General features: G+C 33.6%; 1 pseudogene across 1 annotated transcript; it reads right to left on the bottom strand.

Moving 5' to 3' along the window:
* Window positions 1–647: 647 nt before the first annotated feature.
* Window positions 648–9,497, bottom strand: LOC144552932 (cysteine-rich receptor-like protein kinase 6; annotated as a pseudogene). Its single transcript, XR_013511272.1, has 9 exons — window positions 9,117–9,497; window positions 4,938–5,258; window positions 4,325–4,505; window positions 3,507–3,638; window positions 3,256–3,389; window positions 2,676–2,886; window positions 2,206–2,443; window positions 1,533–1,683; window positions 648–988 (listed from the first exon to the last, which is right to left on the bottom strand). The product of XR_013511272.1 is annotated as a cysteine-rich receptor-like protein kinase 6 (transcript).
* Window positions 9,498–13,634: the final 4,137 nt, after the last annotated feature.

Here is a 13,634-nt window from a genome sequence, read left to right as displayed (position 1 = left end):
CGAAATACATTCATTCAGAAAACTGATATTAAACTTCTAAAAACATGGATATTTGTGTTAAATATTTTAAAAATCAGGATAGACAAAAATATTCTTTAAGCTATTGTTTTCTTTCTTGACAACTAAGTAATTTCATTGTCATTATTTAAATTTAGATTTGAAAACGAACATTTTAGATATGATGTAATGGGATACAAATATATCAAGTGTTTAAAAATGATGAGCTTAATTAGCTGCACGTTTTACCGTTCACTAATAAATGACTAATAGAGGCATGAAGGCAGTTAGAGCTAATGAAAGTTGTTAGGCAGTTAGCAATAATCAGTGTTGTTAGACAATTAGCAATAGTTGTTAGATGTTCTGTTATGACATTTAACCAAGGTTAGAAGCATGTAATCATGATTAGATTAGTGAGGGTTAATCTGGAGTGTTTCTCTACATAAGCAGCAGTTGTAATCTGTACGAGATACATGAGAAAATACAAATACATTTGAATCTCTCTCTCTCTCTTTACTTCATGAAATCCATTAATGACCTCTTCGTCTGTTTGAAATTAACAACACTTAATTAATTAATTCAATATAAAACTACACTAAAAAATCACTATTCCTATATGTATATTATATATGCAAACTTATATTGTCAAAGTAGAGAGCAACGAAATTTTTTCTCGACCAGTCGTCTATCTCGGCTCAAGTTCTGAAACAGTTAACTCGTTCTTAGACACTGGCACCAAGTTTTTCTGTGACCCATCACTAGAATCACCACCTCATCTTCTTAGGTAAAATGCAGGCTTCGAAGGTACTTGGAGAGAGACAGTATTGCTAACAAGCATGATCACTACCTCTGACATGCGGGGTCTATCCATTAGGTCCTCTTGCACACAGAGAAGCCCTATATGTATGTACCGGATTATCTCATTTGTTGGGCAATCCATGAGTGGGTCGATTATGTTTGTTATTGTACCCGCTGTCCATTGCTCCCACGTCTGACATTCCAACATTAAAACTTTAAGATATAGGACTATAATAAAAAAAATTACATGTGCAAATAATAACTGCATATGAGGCCTCACATTTTTCACAAAAAAAAAAAGGTCTTAGGCCCTGATCTATGTTCAAAACAACAAAATATCATGCACAATTGCACATCATGGCAAAACATGAAATGTATCTTTGGCCCCCTGATACACTGACATCTTGTAAATAGCCAAATAACCCACTATATATTCTTCCATAATTGTAGATAAACAACAATAGAAGATTATTTAGGTTATCTATTAACGGGAAGCAAGTTAAATAGAGAATTTTGGTTTTTTGTAGGAGTAAACAGGATACTAAATGTAAAGGTTTTGATGATATTTATAACTTTGCAGGGTATTGATGATAATTTGGCGCTTGCAGTATCCATGAATTAAATTGGCCCTTGTGATCATTTCTGAGCTTACATGAATAATGAATTGCAACAATAAAAAAAAATAATGAATTGCATTTATTACATAAATTTAAGAGAAATGGATTAGAAATTCTTACAGAGCTCAGAAGGTCTTCACTCTGTTCAGTCTCAAATGAACCACAACATTGTTTCCCAGTAATGATCTCTAAAAGCAAAACACCAAAACTAAACACATCTGACTTGATTGAATAGCGTCCATGCAGTGCATACTCAGGTGCCATATAGCCACTGTACAGTTCACATAATATGACTAATTAAAAGGGATGCCTCATTGTTTCAAATTCCAATTGCAAAGTTTAAGCTTTTTTTCCCTTGAAACTTACACCCTGAAAAGGCTGAAATTCCTAAAATTGGCATTTAACATTCATTATTTGGGCTATTTTTAAACATTTATTGGACTAGAGTTGTACAAATAAAACAAGTACATTAACTGTTGCTAATGTTGTGCTTAAGTTTCTTCTTTAGCAGAAACTTGATGGAAATCAAGCCAAGTAAATTGCTGTTTATTTGGAAGTTCTGATCAGTCAAATCTGAAGGCGAGTTACAAGTCAAATTACAAAGGTTAAGGAGATTCAGTCAATTTGTACCTGATCTGATGTGAGAAGTTTGTTATTAGCCAGAAAATAAGAGGAACATTTGGTATTGGTAGCTTGGAATTTTTTTTCTAAGTTAAGAAAAAAAAATTTTCAAGTATGGAAACAAAAAATAAGTTAAGAAAAATCATGATATATATAGATCATGCGCACTTACAATGTACCTACGACCCGTCTTGTGACATGTACAGTCTTGTCTACTAGAAACAATCTAGCAAGACCAAAGTCTGAAATTTTAGGTTTCATATCAGAATCCAACAAAATATTGCTTGCTTTTAGATCTCTATGTATAATCTTCAGTTGTGATTCTTCATGCAAATACAGGAGTCCTCGAGCAATGCCATTTATTATTGCCAATCTTTTTATCCAGTCCAGTTCTTGCCTTCTTTCATTATCTGTCACATAACGGCACATGAATGCTAGGGAAAAAACTTGAGCAGTACTTGAATTGATACAGACCAGCGAATTTATCACCAAATCTCACATTTCATACCTTGAACCACTAATTTGCCAGTACTACTACTTATTTTATGTAGTTTGACTTTATTTTACTCTACCTTTTTCAATAAATATCAATGATTTATATGAAGAAAAAAATTGATGTAAACAGATTTGAATTTTGGTTACCAAAAAGAAAGGTGTCAAGGCTTCTATTTGGAAGAAACTCATAAACAAGAAGCTTCTCTTGTCCTTCCAAGCAAACACCTACGACTTGTACCAGATTCTTGTGTTTAAGCTTTGCAACTAAAGCTAGCTCATTTTTCAATTCTTCTAATCCTTGAGCAGAACTTTGAGAAAGCCTCTTAACTGCTACCTCTTGCCCATTTGGAAGTGTGCCCTGAATGATGCAGTTAGACATAGAATTACAAATGCGATGGCAATTACAAAAAGTTAATACTAATCAAAATTGCAAACAATGTACATTAAAAATGTAGTTAAATGTATTTCATTTATGTTTAAAGTTCAGAATTTCCAATTTATGTTCAATGACATTTTTAATATTTAATTATGTCTTTTTATATTTCTTGAGTGAAAAAAGAACTGAATTTGGGAAATATATATTGCTGCTAAGGTCATATTGAAGATAAAATGGTAATAACTAAAAATAGGAATTTTCTTCCTTCATGGAGTAAACATGAAAAAATGTTACTATATGGATAATTTCACAATTTTTAATGATGTTCAAAGATTGCTAGTGTAGAAGTACCTTATAAACAGCACCAAATCCACCTTCACCCAGTTTATTAGATTCGTCAAAGTTTGCTGTGGCAGCTTTCAGTGTAGAAAGACCAATAAAAAATGATTCAATGTTTTCTTTATTCATCTCAGAGTCGATCATTTCTGAAAACAACGAAAAACAGTTAATGAATTCAAGTTATGTAATAAAATCTAACAAGATAAAGGAGTGGTACAGTTATGTAATAATAAATGATTTTGTCAACTAAATTTATAACTTACCAGATAGAAATGTTTTTCTTCCATGAGATCGCTTCTTATATAAAAAAAAGCAAAATATTGCTAATAATAATACAGCAGCTACCACAGGAATAGTGATGGCAAGAGCTGTAACATTGCTTTTCTTATTACTACCTGCATATCATTAAATAATTGCTTCAAAAATTGAAAAGGAGAAGCATACTAACACCTCACTTATCAGGATTATAATTTAACAGGGCATTACACCTAATTTACAAATTACAAATACAAATCTAGTCAACATAAAAAGGAATTATATATTGAGTTAACTACATATTGATCCCTTTGAAGATAAAATAAATATTATGAACTTCAATTCATCTTAAAATCGGACAATCAGAGAAAATATATTTTGAAGTTGGAGTCAGTTCGAATTATATCAAAGAAAATTTGGTTTTCAAATCTAATTCAAGAAAAAATTGAGGAGCCTGTTTCTTGATACCACCAACTATTTTGATTTCAGTGTCAGATGAAGTTGATGCAACGAAATAGATAAAACTCATGGTTTTTGTGCTACAAATTAAAGTCTTGTTTTCTGTCAATACATGGCTTCACAAATTTCCATTTCTTTTGTCCATTTCAGTGTAAGTCATTACCTATCCAAATTGACCTGTAACTGATAAATATTACTTTTGTAGATCTTTATCAAGTAAATGGTCATTAAATTAACTTATATTGAAAAAAATGATGCATTAACATACTCATCTAAAATAACTGGTGGTGTAATGTTTGATGAAAACAAAAATAAACAGATGGTCCTTGGTTTAGGCATTATTACAAACACATGTTCGACCACTTACTTTTATTTATTACAGGTGACAATACTTGTGAGGATAATGTGCCGTCAATTCGTACCATGGGAGGACCTTCATAGAAAGTAGCCGACTCATACCTAATATTACAATATATACCAATTGTTCTTCCGCCAAGTCTTCCACTAACAAACTTAGGAAAGTCATCAATTAGGTTTTGAAGACAATCCTGGAAAGAATATATTGATATATTTTAGTTTCAATTTTTTTTCAGTTGTTCTGTGTCAGCGCAACAACCATGAGCAGAGCCACGTTCAACCTGGATTAGGCAACTCTAACCCTGAATTTGAACAAACCAGTATGAAACCCATTTGAATATGGGTTGTTGCCTACCTTTGTAAAAGAAACTGCCTACCTCTGGAAAAAATTATGTCTATGTTCTCGGCAACAACACTGATTTAATATATGGCCACAATAAATGCAACAGTGACTGCCCTTAGTGGCACCAATGTTGTCAGGTATGTCACATGGTAAATACTACTAGTAGGTTATATATAGTTACAGTATGAACCTTATTTGGACACACATGTACCAGACATGAGTAACAGAAACAAGACCAAAGATAATATCTTTACATATTACCATGCCTAACCAATCGTACCTGGCACTGGGACTTGGTCATGTCAGGGGTGCACTGTACAAGACCATAGATGATAGGACACTCAGTCGAGAAATTTGTAGCAATTCCTGTGGCGAATAATTTGGTTGAGTTGTTGACGGCCCATGATTTCATCTCTGACATAAGCTGGAGGACTGCCCCGTTAAACCGGGCGGGGTCCACAGTAACATTTTTTGTATAGACCAGGGTCTGGTATGGTGAGTTGTCTAATGAGGAGAGAAAATACTGGTTCGAGAAATACATGTAGCAACTATTGTACCACATCCACGCCGTCTTATAATATGGGCATAGATTCAATATATCCTGAAATTTTTATTTGAAGCCACATGTATTTTAGGAATGTTTACAAATAGCCCAATAAATGGAGGTATCCTGAAATTATGATTTTGAATTTACCAATGAACGGCTTAAGTATTTACTTTTTGTTCGAATTAGACTATTTTGAATGATTAAAGTTTACAAGAAAACTTACTGGTGTGTATTTGCAAGAATGGAATGACTTACAATCTAAATTTTTACACTTTACTCCTAATTTCTCTTTGGAGGACAAATTGCTTGGGAGATGGTCTCTGATACGGGCTATATGAGGTAGCAGGCCGTATGCTAAAATGGGGTTGAACTGGGCTCGTCCTGCTATAGGTCACAGGGCGCGAGATGATCAACTCAGAGAGATCGAGGGATGATCTCGGATCCCGAACTCGGAGGTCAATAGATTACCTCGGGGATAAGGGAATGGACCTCGGAGATGTCGTACTCTGTCCTATCTGATATCTCGGAGTATGAATATAAGAGAGCAGGTGTGTAAGAGAATAGGGGTGTCAGAAAGTAATGGTGTACCTCTACGTTCGCCCTTTTCCTGTGAAAGGGATGGCCTTATATAGTATTTTCTACGTACCGCCTTCCCTCTGCCAGGGTAAGGCAAAACGTGAATCAGTTATAAGGTTATGTGAGCGTGGCCACTTATGATCGTGTGATCGTGGCTGTTAGGAAGGCGAGGTCAGTAACCGACGTGGCTGCCAGTTATAAGTGGTTATTGATTCAAGGGAGACTTTGGGGCTTTATCCCCCGAGGCGTAGGCTGTCTAAGCCGTTTATTGGGCCGGCTTATTATGGGCCTCAATCGTGGACTTTGCATTGCATCTCGGGTTGGCCTCGCAGAACGAGGTCCTAATCCCGGTCTTGTTCATGGCCCAGATTGAAGCTACATGGGCCGCGGAACATGGCCCTATCAGTCTCATAAGCATGACTTTACTGTACATTCTTTCTATGGGTGGTTAGAGGATAGTGGTATACCTAATAAGGACTATGATACTATATGGCAGTCTAAAATTCCTTTAAAGGTTAAGATCTTTTTATGGTTAATTAGGAAAAATAAGGTGTTAACTAGGGTTAATTTAAGTAAGAGAGGATGGCAGTTGCAGGGATGTACTGACTGTGTCTTTTGCAGTCAGCCTGAAAGCACTAATCATTTATCTGTTCAATGTTCTTATATTAAGCAAATTTGGAATTGAATTGCTGCTTTTAATGGTTTCATTTATTCCTGTGACACTGTAGAGGATCTATTTTCCATTGATGCAGCAATTCCACTTAAGGACGGACTATTACTAGAATTAATTAGAGGAGCTGTTCTTTGGAACTTATGGTGGGTGAGAAATCAAGTTTGTTTTAATGGTATTGCTCCCTTACCGGCTAAGGTTCTAGGTAAAACAATTATCTCTTTAGCATCATTTTGGTGTCAATCCAAGAATGATGACTTACTCTAAATTGTGCCTTATCCTTCCCTCAGATGTCAAGGACATACCAGATGAGGTGGAAGAGGAGGAGGGCGGAGACCTGGCCATGGCACTGGAGATTCTTCTAGCTATGACAGAGGAGGAGGAATACCACGAGGACTTTTTGGACCTTACCATGGAGCATTTTAGGGCTGGCAATCTCCTCAATCCAATGTCTGGAAGAGACTTGGAAGATGATGCTTCAGTTGATTGGGACCAGCTTTAACAAGTTTCAAGTTGGTTTGGTCATGTGTTTACTTTGTGTTATGGGTTATACTTTGTTGTTTTATTGAATGAATTGATGTCCTTGGCAGTTATTTTTGTGCAGGTATTGCTAGTTAGTACTTAGGTTGATCCAGGTTTTAGTTTCTAAATGTAACTGTTGATGTTTTGGAACATATATACTGTAATACTTATTGCTCATGATTAGGTACCTATTTTTGGGTACTTGTTCAGGGTTTACTGATTTCAATAGAAATCGGTGGATTTATCCATGGTTTGGAAACTAGGCCGAGTTAGTCAGGTCCGATTCAAGTTTTACCTGAGTCTCAAGCCCATGCGAGTTTTTCATCAAAACTCGGTTGAACAGTGTATGACTCGACCGAGTTATCCAATTTTGAGGCCAAGTCAAGCTGAGTCAGACGAATTTCATCCGAGTCTCACCCGATTCTGCACTTTTTTTTTGCATCAATTTGGGTTTACATAGGAATAGTCACAAATTTGGGAAGAAAAAGAAGGGTAGTCTGATTTGGGAAGAAAACGATCGAAGCAATCCTCAGAGGAAGAAAGACAAATATATTTATATTTTTAAATATAATAATTATATGAAACATCCCACTCCCATCCCCTCATCATCCCCCATCTCTTAAACAAATTTTAACTTTCATAAACTAACTTAATTAACTAGTTTAATTAAATTTATTTAAAACAATGTGATCTCTCAAGTTTAATTAAATTCATAGATATAAATATTTGGAAGATAATAAATTAATACTTGCATGTCTAACTTGATATGACTATATGGGGGGACCACTCAAACTACATGGGGAGAAGAATCATACATGTTTTTTAGAGGTGGATTTTTTTTTTCTTTTTTCAATATCGTCCGCATTTCTCACAATCTATGAGGAATTTTGTGAATCTAAAACCACGAACGTATTCTACGCAATTTTATCTTTCAAATGAGATTTATGATGACATACTTTCGAGTTCATCGTCACACAAATATTTATACCTCATCGTGCAAGTATTTATACCTATACTTGTAAGTATTTATACCTATACTTGTAAGTATTTATCCCGAATCATGGACCCCGCATCTCCGCATCAACCTTCCTCAATCATCCTTGCGTCAACCTTTCTCTAACAAAAATAGTTGACCACATAGGTATAAATACTTCAGTGCATAGGTATAAATACTTGTAATACTTGATATTAATACTTTTAAATGTCAGCAGTGTCATATGTGGGAAATACTAGGTATAAATACTTAAATAACGAGGTATAAATGCTTGTGTGACGACGAGCTCGAAAATATGTTATCATGGATCTCATTTGAAAGATAAAATTGCGTAGAAGAGATTCATGGTTTTAGATTCGCAAAATTTCTTATAGATCGTGAAAAATGTGGACGAGATTGAACAAATAAAATTGGAGGATAATGGGGGATGAGAATAGAGGGACAATTATCAGGGTCCTTTTAAATAAACATGGTGTATTGTTTTATTGTGTATAGAAATAAAAAAACCATTTGGTCCATCGTGAACCAGGAGTAACGGGATCCATTGTGTATAGAAATAGAAGCATTTCCATTCGCTGCCTTTTTTTCTTATTTCTTTTCCCCTCCATTTCTTTTTTATGGATACCTCCATTTTAATTTTATAATTTTTTTATTTGTTTTCATTTTTTGTTATTTTTTAGGGATTAATATTAAGACTAGCAAATCATTTTTATTTTTCAGCACCTTTATTTTTTAACAAATTAATGTTTTACCTTTTTTTTCCTGTTATTTTAGTACAAAACAAACTTCTGGCAAAAAAACCGAGTTTCTGATCCGATTCCAGCCAATTGATCCGATTTCGATTCCGAGTTTCAAAACCATGGATTTATCCACTATTTAAAAAAAAATACTATTTTGAATGAAATACCCATATGAAGCCTTTTGCTAATTCTTATTATAGACAGCAAACATATATTTGCTTGATTTACCAAATATGAATAATAAGGACAATTTGATTTACCTGATATCCAAATTATTCTATTGTTGAAAGAACAGACTGAAATATAAGAAATTAGAATTTACTATGTGATTGTAAACAACCTCATCATTATAAAATAGCAAAGAGAAATAGTATCCTTAGGAACGAAACGAATGGTTAAATGAAATTTACCAGTGTTCCGGAGAGGCAAGTGGAGCAAGTGGAGTTATTGAGGTCACCACGACAGAGGGCAATACCTGTCACCTTATCTGGCACTGTACCAACGCTACCAGCCGCGAAACCATTACCAGTAGAATTGGAGCGCAAAGCTGAGAAGAGAAGGTTAAGGTTGGACTGGTACGTGCTGTTGTTCGTGTAGTTACCTGTACTGGTACCGTAACTGCCACAAACGTAATAAAAATATTCTGCGTTGGCTGCTACGGGGAGGTAAAAGATGAGCAGACAGAGAAAATCTAAGAAATGCATCAGAGAGGATATATGAAGTGTGTGTTCTTTCTTATTTTGGTTTAAAATCTAGATAAAGAGAGAAATAGCTGATCGATAGAGTGTGTTCTTTCTTTTTCTGGATTTAGGAGACCCCTCTCTGTTTCTCTCTTGCAGGTGAATAGAATGCTCAAGAACCAGCAAAGCAATTGGCAAATATATAGCACAAGGTGAGTAGTGGTCAACAGATCAAGTCGTCAAAAACACTTTTTTTATATACATACACGCAAGAGCGCGGAGTCAACTTTCAAATTATGGAGTCAAAAACATATGAAAGTTAATCATAAATAATTTTTCTACAGGGAATGAAATCAATTATATAATATCGTGACACTTTATTCTAAATTATATAAAAAATTATATATAAATATAAAAAAAAATTAAAATTAATGACATCAATTGACCTATTAGGCCTTCTTCAATCCGCCCCCGTATACACGTCAAGATAACTTTCCTAAAAAAATAAAGGTTGTCAAAAGCACGTGGGAAATTCGGATTTTGTGATGCATATAATCCTAATCGCTTTCGTGTAGCTCCGACCCCGCAGACAGACTTAGGCTGCGAAGTATTTCAAGATTAAGAAAAGGGTTGTCCAATGTGGCAGTACTTTGACACAGGGTAGCATACATAAGTAACATAACACCTTTTTCACTGGAAAAGACTAGTGCGTATAGTGGGTTCTTTGTTTGATCTGAGTGCCAAGGGAAAAAAGAATGCGTATCCTCTGCATTAACTCAAAAAGGAATCTTTTGAGTTAATGAATCTCAACCGTTTGATTTTAAACGGAGCCAATCCGGCCACTGCTTATGATATAGGAGGCTCTTTAATATTAGTGCGGATTTAGTCTACACGAATCTCAAAACAGATGGGATGGTCAAGATTCATTATCTCAAAAGATTCCCTTTTGAGTTAATGCAGAGGATACGAATTTGGGAAACAATTGGTCATTCATTGGTTTCGCGACTTCGCGGGAATTACTTCTCTGCCACCGAATCACCGATTAAGCCTCGGAAAAAGGATATCCTGAAATAAGTTGTAGATTTGTAGTCATATTCAAATAATTGAAGGAAGATATGAGGTTGCCATTTTTTTTTTTTGGTAGCATTTCAAAAAATAATGAAATTAATGTACTTGCAGAATTTTTTGGGAAGTCAGTTTATATCAGATATGCTATCAACGTAGTATTTTTTTAAGGAAAACCACGCTAGCAAAATCAACAGTTTGAGAGGGAAAAAAAATAGCGGTTTTTTTTAGTAAAGTTTAGAAATCAAATCAGTAAATTATTTAATATTCAAAAAAAATTTATATGAGTTTTAAACATGTAATTTTTCACGCACAGAACATTATCTTTGTTACTAATATGATCTCTGAATTTCGGCCCTACCTCATAGGGCCGAAATTTTTATTAATACCCAAAATTATTATAAAATTACGCAATCTATCCATTTTTTTCGTGAGATTTCAAAAATTGTTCCTTCCAGTTACTAAATAACCGAACCAAGGCATGCTTTCCAGTGATTAAATCACCGGACCAATTTTCTTGATCCAGTGACTAAATAATCGGAAAGCAAGCCTTGATCTGATTATTTAATTAGTAACCTGATCTTGAACGATTGAGATGGCATCAAATTAAAAACCATTTTCAGTACTCCGCTATAGGTATAAAACCATTGACTGACCATTGAATTCCTTCCTCAGTGACTGAATTCTTGAAATTAAACAAAAATATAACTAAATTATTTGTTAGAAATGATTAAAGTCGCCTACTGAAACATTGCATGTGGCAATAAATTATTCTTTCAAGCCTTGTTTAATACTCTTTGTCTACACCTAAAAAATATTTATAATTGTATAGAAGTTGTTAACATTTGAATTCACAAGTGTTTATATCTAATATAGTGTTCATCATTTTCAAAATAATTATAATAAACTTTAATTTAATTTTTTTCTAATAATTTAAATATAATTTCCAGGGATTTTATTTCTAGTAGCACAAGTCTTAAAAAAACATCATTAAATTTTTTTTTTTGATAAAAGGATAAACAAATCTAAAATCTAAATTGAAATGTAAGAGGTACACGTTGAAGATTTTTAATTTTTTTATGAACTATTTTAATTGTCAAATAACTCCAACAATACAAGACAAGGAAAAGTTTCCAAGCAAATATGCAAGAAAACAGGGATTTTTTTCAGAAACCATAATTAAAAAAATAATTTTTAGGGAACCAATAAGATTACTTTTTTTTTTTCAAAAACCATAAGAACCGTGGGAACCTCACGGTCTGGCCATTTTTTTTTTTCCAGACCGTGTGCTTCTCACGGTCTTGCGAAATTTTTTTTTTTTTTTTTTTTTTTTGGATTTGTCCACACCTGCACGAAAATTGCCACAGAAGATCCGAAATGAAATTCAAGACCGTGTGCATCCAACGGTCTGAAGAATTCCAATCTCAAGACCGTGTGCATCCCACGGTCCGGCCCTCAATTCTGAAGACCGTGCGCTTCCCACGGTCTGGGTTTGGTTTTAAACCCACAACGAGACAGAGGCTGTCTTCCCCCACGCCCCCTTCTCCATTTTTTTTCTTCCTCTTCTTTCTTCCTCTCTTCCATCAGATATTTTTTTTTTTGTACCCTCATAATTAGAGTAATTTTTATTTTAATTACATAAGTTGATATATTTTTGAGAGAGGAACAAAAAGAGCTTCAGATCTACAAATTTCGTTAGGTATGTATTTGATTCTTTTATTTTTGATAAATAATATGCAATTATGAATAAATGAGTAGAATAAATTGCTTATGTAGTATAAATGGTTTATGTATAATTTTAGTGTAGATGAATGTAGTAATTGTATGGTGATATGTCTATTTGCATATTTTATGTGCTACTAATTTTTTTTAGTTTAGATGCATGATGCATGTAGTTTTTTTTAGTGTAGATTAGTGTAGTAATTTTTGGATTATTTATTTGTGGTTTATGTAGTAATTTATTTGCATGTAGGTTTTTTTAGTATGCATGTAGTAATTGTTGGGTGATTTATTTATTTGCATGTTTTATGTGCATGTAATTTTTTTTAGTTTAGATGCATGATGCATGTAGTTTTTTTTAGTGTAGATGAATGTAGTAATTTTTGGATTATTTATTTGTGGTTTATGTAGTAATTTATTTGCATGTAGGTTTTTTTAGTATGCATGTAGTAATTGTTGGGTTATTTATTTATTTGCATGTTTTATGTGCATGTAATTTTTTTTAGTTTAGATGCATGATGCATGTAGTTTTTTTTAGTGTAGATGAATGTAGTAATTTTTGGATTATTTATTTGTGGTTTATGTAGTAATTTATTTGCATGTAGGTTTTTTTAGTATGCATGTAGTAATTGTTGGGTTATTTATTTATTTGCATGTTTTATGTGCAAGTAATTTTTTTTAGTTTAGATGCATGATGCATGTAGTTTTTTTTAGTGTAGATGAATGTAGTAATTTTTGGATTATTTATTTGTGGTTTATGTAGTAATTTATTTGCATGTAGGTTTTTTTAGTATGCATGTAGTAATTGTTGAGTTATTTATTTATTTGCATGTTTTATGTGCATGTAATTTTTTTTAGTTTAGATGCATGATGCATGTAGTTTTTTTTAGTGTAGATGAATGTAGTAATTTTTGGATACATGCATGATTTATTTGCATGTAGTATAAATAAATTGTTTATGTAGTATAAATAATGTAAAGTAATAGAATGAATGTGAATATTTGATTGGGTTTGCATGTTATGCATGTCAATATTGAATGTTAATTTTTTTTGTATGTATTTATTTATATTGCAGTGAAAAATGCAAGGAAGTGAAGAATCTTTATTGCAGTTGCCTCATGCACAACATCAATCACATTCGGCATCTGTAAAGGTGTTTGTTCAATATTGGTTTGGATTTAAATTTACTTATTAAATTCTTGAATTGAAATTTAATTTTTGGTTAACCTTTTTTTGCATTAAAATTATTGTTCCAGCCTGATCATGCACTGCGTCCTGGAGCTTTGCAAATGCACATTGACTACCATGAAACTATGAAAGAAGGTTTAAAGAATTTGGGGTTGTATCAGATGGTCGAAGTCCACCACTGCCAAGTTGATAGAGAGTTGATCACTGCTCTCGTGGAGAGGTGGAGGCCCGAGACAAATAGTTTTCATCTTCCGGTAGGGGAGTGCACGGTGACAT

This window comes from Carex rostrata, chromosome 4, assembly GCF_964058835.1.
Source record: "Carex rostrata chromosome 4, lpCarRost1.2, whole genome shotgun sequence".
NCBI lineage: Eukaryota > Viridiplantae > Streptophyta > Magnoliopsida > Poales > Cyperaceae > Carex > Carex rostrata.
The sequence above is the reverse complement of the archived record's forward strand: the minus strand, read 5'-3'. Positions and strand labels throughout refer to the sequence as shown.